This window comes from Chlamydotis macqueenii, chromosome 4 (genome assembly GCF_036417535.1).
Source record: "Chlamydotis macqueenii isolate bChlMac1 chromosome 4, bChlMac1.mat, whole genome shotgun sequence".
In the NCBI taxonomy this organism is placed as follows: Eukaryota; Metazoa; Chordata; class Aves; order Otidiformes; family Otididae; genus Chlamydotis; species Chlamydotis macqueenii.
This window is the reverse complement of record NC_141559.1, coordinates 49,058,308-49,064,043: the sequence shown is the minus strand read 5'-3', so window position 1 is coordinate 49,064,043 and position 5,736 is coordinate 49,058,308.

Below are 5,736 nucleotides of genomic sequence, written 5' to 3'. Positions count from 1 at the left end.
AAAAAATGCACAGAGATGCACATCTCTGGGCGCTATCTCCTTCCTCTTGCTACACACTCAGCTCCAGTAACCTTCCTCTGTGCTTCCTGCCTTCTGTACACGCACATAGCTTCAGCTCCCATGTCTGGGTGAATTCTGAAATTAAGAGAAGCTGATGTCCCTAAAAGAGTCAATGCCTAAAAGAGGCATACTTTTGAGCAATGTCTTGTCTTTGTGCATCAATTCATGGATTAAGATAGATCTGGACACCACATTTATTTCTTTTTCTAATAGTTTTCTTCTTCTGTTTGCTTATGGTTAAAGTGACACATTTTCACCACAAAGGAGCTGCATTTAGCCCAGGATGTACCAGTGGCTGTCACCACACTTGAAGTGTGTACCTCATAGCCCTTGAGGAGAGTTATCACTGGGCCCTTATTTCAATAGTAAAAAACTGTGCTGTGTAATATTATTGAGGATGCCAGCAAGATAGCAGCTAACATGCAGGCTTACATCTGACATTCTTACAGTCTGGGAGCAAAACTGAACACCATGATTTGTAGGGACACGTGAGAAGCCTAATTTGTGCTAACCTAGCTCTGCCACCTTCAGACAGGTCCTTTGCAGTCCAAGGTGAGTTGAGAACACACTGGGAAATAAAAGCCTACCTGTAAGGCTAGGGAACCACAGACAACAACCAGGACTTTGCTGCTGAGTTACAAAAGTAATTTAAAACACTTAGTCCAGCTACATTGGGCAGTAAAGGAAGAAATCTACAATGACTGGCAAGTTAAAGCTGCCTACTATAAATGGGAGTCCCTGGGAAGGGAGCCTGGACACATATCAGACAAATGCCACAGAAAGTGGAAAAAAGCTTACGGCATTATGAAGGTACTTTTCCTCAGGTCAGCCAGGGACCTACCAACATACCTGGACTCATATTATCCCACAAATAATAATGGGACCCTAGAAGCTGAACGACCGGCTCTTGCCAGTGAGGTCCTAAGAGATCTCCCCTTCTCAGAACCTCTGGAACCTGAATGGTCAACTGCACAAGCTGAGTTTTATATGGGCCAAGTCTTGCAGGACTCCTGTACTTGTTTTCTTATCAAATGCCACCAAGAATAGGCTTAGGTTAGACACATGGGCACCACCATATCTGCGCTTCTTTGCCCCGACACACCAACATTGTCAGACTCAAAGGTAGACCATATATATGACAAAGAGAATGAATATTATAAGAAGTCATCTGTCTTAATTGCAGGAGAAAGAGCTGTTAGATTAGAAACTCAGAATAAAGGAGGAGGGGATTTCAAAGATTATTATCATGCCTACATCTGTCATTTAGAAATAATTAGTGTTTATGTAGAAATCATTATACCTTCTGTGGCACAATTCTGTATTTGAATGTGATCCAAACAAGTATATATGCTTACTGGGACTATTGTTGCTCAAACTGAGTGGGACAGAGTGCATAGGCCCCATAGCATAGCTTAGGTAATCGCTCTTTATCTGCTTTATGATGAGAACCAGAGGCCAGATGCTTCTCTCAGATTACTTCTCTCCAAGTCCATGTTAATATGATGTAATTTAATTTACTCCAGTGTAAAACTGGAATGTAACTGAGAACGCGGTGTAGGACAGATATACCATCATTTTCACTCTCATCACCCACCTCCCAGTGTCTTTGCTCCTGTAAAACCAAATGTTGCTTGCAGGCATTGTCCCAGATTCTCTGCTGTATGTGGTGGGTTGGCCCCAGCCAGCAGCCAATCTCCCACTTAGCTGCTAACTCACTCAGTGGGATGCAGGGAGGAATAGGAAAGAGAAAGCTCGTGGGTTGACCTGAAGACAGGGATATCACTGATTTCCACTGGAGGCAAAACAGACTTGACTGGGGGAAAAGGAATTTAATTTATTGCTGATTTATATATGTGTATATATGTATAAAATTACTAATTTAGGAAGAGAAAAGACAAACATTAAGACACATAGGGAAAAGACCTTTCTCCCCGCCTTTCCCACGATCAGCTTCACTCCTTCACTCTAGATTCTTCTACTTGTTACCACCACTGGTTACACTCAGACCCTTCAATAAGAAAGCCAGTGGAGCAGCGTGGAGTGGGGAGGGGGTTATGGTCAGGATGTCGTGGTTTCTCTGTGCTTTTCCTTCCATCTTGCTCATTTCCTTTGCTCTGTCATGGGCCTTCTGTGGGCTTCTGTCGCTTCCAGGGTGGAGGGGAGGATGTCCTGGAAGGCAGGAGGGATGCAATGTATCTGCAGTAGCTAAATTGATTTGTATCTCCTGTAGCTCTGAGATGGTGCAACTGCCTTCTTCCTGCCTTATACAGCTGCTGCTTAACGGGCTTAGAGGACCTGACCAGAGACAGGCCCTGTGCACTGCCATAGAGAGCTATCCTCATGAGCGTGCCTGCCTAGACATGGAGAGAGGGCTCCTTCTCAATGGGCTTTTGGCATCTAGATTGCCAGGGGATAAATTAAGAAGCCACCATTAGGACAAGCTAAGGCCATGTCTAAATCACACAGTTTGCATGAGTGTCAGCATGCCCTGGAGTTACAGCTTCAGCTTCTTCGTATCAAGGATGAGTTTGGAATATGTTGTGATTCCTTTCTGGTCTTTCCACTGACTGCATGGTGTGCCGGAAGGGGATGTGTTGAAAGACTCCGATCCCTGGAATGGACGTACAATGTAACCTCAGCACACAGCCAGGCCGGGAGTCTGGAGCGGCTCCTAGGTGTCTCAGTTTAGACATAGTTTCAGAGTGTTTCTTGCTTCTATGGACCTTTCTTGCTCATTTTCTCTTAAGACAGGAAAAAGATTGCTGCTTTATTCTTTCTATACCTGTTCATCTTTAAATAACTTCTATGAAACAGGAAGTTAAAAGAAGCATTTAGGAAAGTCTAAGACATCTCATTAAAATGGCAATGAGGATGTTTCATTTACTGAAACAACATTTTAATTGGTAATTCCATTTACAGTACATTAAATGTGTTATTTATCTTCAAACAAGGCGTTACTTTGGTTGGAAAAGAGTGTTCTGAAAGATCTGAGTCTGATTAAAAAATGACTGTGCGTTGGCTTGTGATGGTTTCCCCTTGCACGCAGTCATCTATCTCCCTCATCCCTCCCTTGTTATCCAGCCAGGCAGGTCTGAGACAAACCGTAAAGGTACAGGGTGAGCCCCAGGAGACTCAGCATCTGAACAGCATTTTCATTCCCAGTCTCATATTAATAAGAGAAGAACTTAAAGAATTGCATTGACTGGCAACAGGAGCTAGTTTGTGAGCCTGAGGAAATATAATCAATAAGGATAATGTGGAACCTTTTGTTCACCATCATAGATAAACCATACAGAGGTTTAGTGTAGTAAAAGCAGTAGAATCTAACTTAACTTCTGTTTCTGTAACTGGCATTTCATACTAGTGAGGATGGTAAGTGGCTTAATAAAGACAAAAGTGATTAAGAATCTGCTGTAGGTATAGTAGACGTAAGTGAGGCAATGTTTCTAAGGAATGGTAGCATTTTGTATATTACCTTTGAAACATCAGAAAAGGTTTATGTGCTCAAAGCTGCTCTGTTATCTCAAACTACATTGGTTGACCTTATGAAAGATATCCACTGAACTCAGTGTTACCCTAATGCTGTAATATGTGTGCATCTGTATTAATCAAGCACACTTTAGACTTTAATTAGCCATGCTGTGGTGGCATTTACTGCTCATACACTATAAGAGGAGGAAGCTATCCTAGAGAGCAAATGCATCCATAGCTTAGCTCCTACTACCAAGTCTGCAAATCGCTGACTATAGGAGTAGCAGGCTGCTTGCATGCACTGAATAGAAAGAAGATGTTATGGCAGAATCAAAACACCGGTTGCCTGCCTCTGACCTCTTTCCCCTCACAGTATATTCATAGATGGAAAGGTTTAGACTGGTTTGATTTTCTTGATTTATGTTTAATAATAGTATTTTTTATTTCTTACCTCTTACAGTGATACTTTGTTGTCATTGTTGCCTTGTGAGTGGCACAACTGGAACTGTCTCCTTCAGCATCTGAAGGAAGATTATGCTGTGTTCATTCCTTGCACAGTACAGGCAGGAATAACTTATATACACCATTTATGTTGGGTTTGAGAAGTGCTCAACATTGACCCTGATGTCAGTGAAAACTGGTTAAAGCCCCTCCCAAACTTTATCTTTTCAGATTGAACACCTACATAAGAAATACTTTTGTATTTCTTATATAAAATCTTAAGTAATTTGCATTGGCAAAATTATTTATTCCGATACTGTAAGAAGGGGAAATTAGAGTGCTAAAATGTTGTGTGAGCTATTCCCAGCTGATAGCTTCATTAGGGAACACTGACACCAAGGGACCTGGGTGAAAAGTAGAGACCCATGTAACTCTGCAGCATAGTTATTTTGCCTTGCAGATGAACTTTTTAAAGGTTGTATGGTTTTGATTATGCTAGTTGAGAAGGTACAGTGTCACCTATAGACCCCAGTGAGCTAGGCTAGAAAGGTGAAATAGTCTGTACTGCAGAGCACGTGCGTGTTAGCTAAGCCCTTTGTAGTTTGCTGTGTCATTTATAGAGTTACGCTGGTAGCTACAACCTGTGCTAGATTTCAGAGACAGTTCGTGACAAGAGGTGGGAATGATTAAGACAAAGGATGAACGTCAGCTTTCAATGCTGCATTTGAGAAGGAGCTAAGGCAAGAGGCCAGCTACAGGATAAAACTTAGTCCTATCCTTCCAAACCCTCTAAAAATAACCTTCTTTTCCCTGTTGTCTCTCGAAATCCAAACAGCACGTATGTGAGTGTTTTGGTCTTCCAATTGCCAGTCATCCTCTCACACACAGATTTCTCATTCCTGACTAGCTGTCAGACACAATACCCAGTGGCTGGCTTTTCCCTCCTGCACTTTATGCTGGGCCTATAGGTCAGCCAGCTTCATTACAGCTTCATTTTGTTTCTTAGTTTTCTAGCTTTAGGGCTTCTTTTTTTTTTCCCCTCATTGGCTGCCTGCAGGCTTGGAAAATAAATACCCTGGTCACAATGTTAAATTGGGGAAAAAAAGCTGGAGAAGGAAAAGGAATATTTAAAGAACTACTTTTTTGGGATGTGATTTAAATCCTTGTGAAGCTTCGATAGGGCAGAAAAAGTCTGGCAGAAAGCCAGAGCAAGAAGGCTCTCCTACTCACAGGAGAAAGAAAGATTAGCTGGAAGGAGTAGGAAAGAAAAATGACAGGTGATGTGAAGAACAGAGAGGTAGGTAGAAAGACTAGGTCAGTGAGACAGGTCAGAACAATGCTGTGTTACCATCCAGGAAGAGTTTTTATTAGAACCTGAAAGCTGAGACATTTCAAGATGAACTCATGATGCCTGCAGGTCTTTATTGCCATCAGTTTGAAGAACAGCTCACTTGTCAGTTAGTAGCTCAGACATGCCATATCCAGGTCCATCCCTAAACGGCACACAGTTTTCCTTCAGTGCAAGAGGTGCAGCCAACCAGCTGCTGCTCGCTTGGGCTATATTTGTCAGCAGGTGGAGATGTGTTCCTTGGGGTGCTTCTAAATATACCACGTGGGGTCTGATGGCCAATTTCCTACACACTGCAAAAAGCTGCACACATCCTGGTGGATATCAGATCTTGCAGTCTTGCTGCTCTCCAGTTAAGTAACTGTACTACTGAACTGTAGGGTGAAGAGCAGCAGTAGAGCTCTGAGATGCTCTAT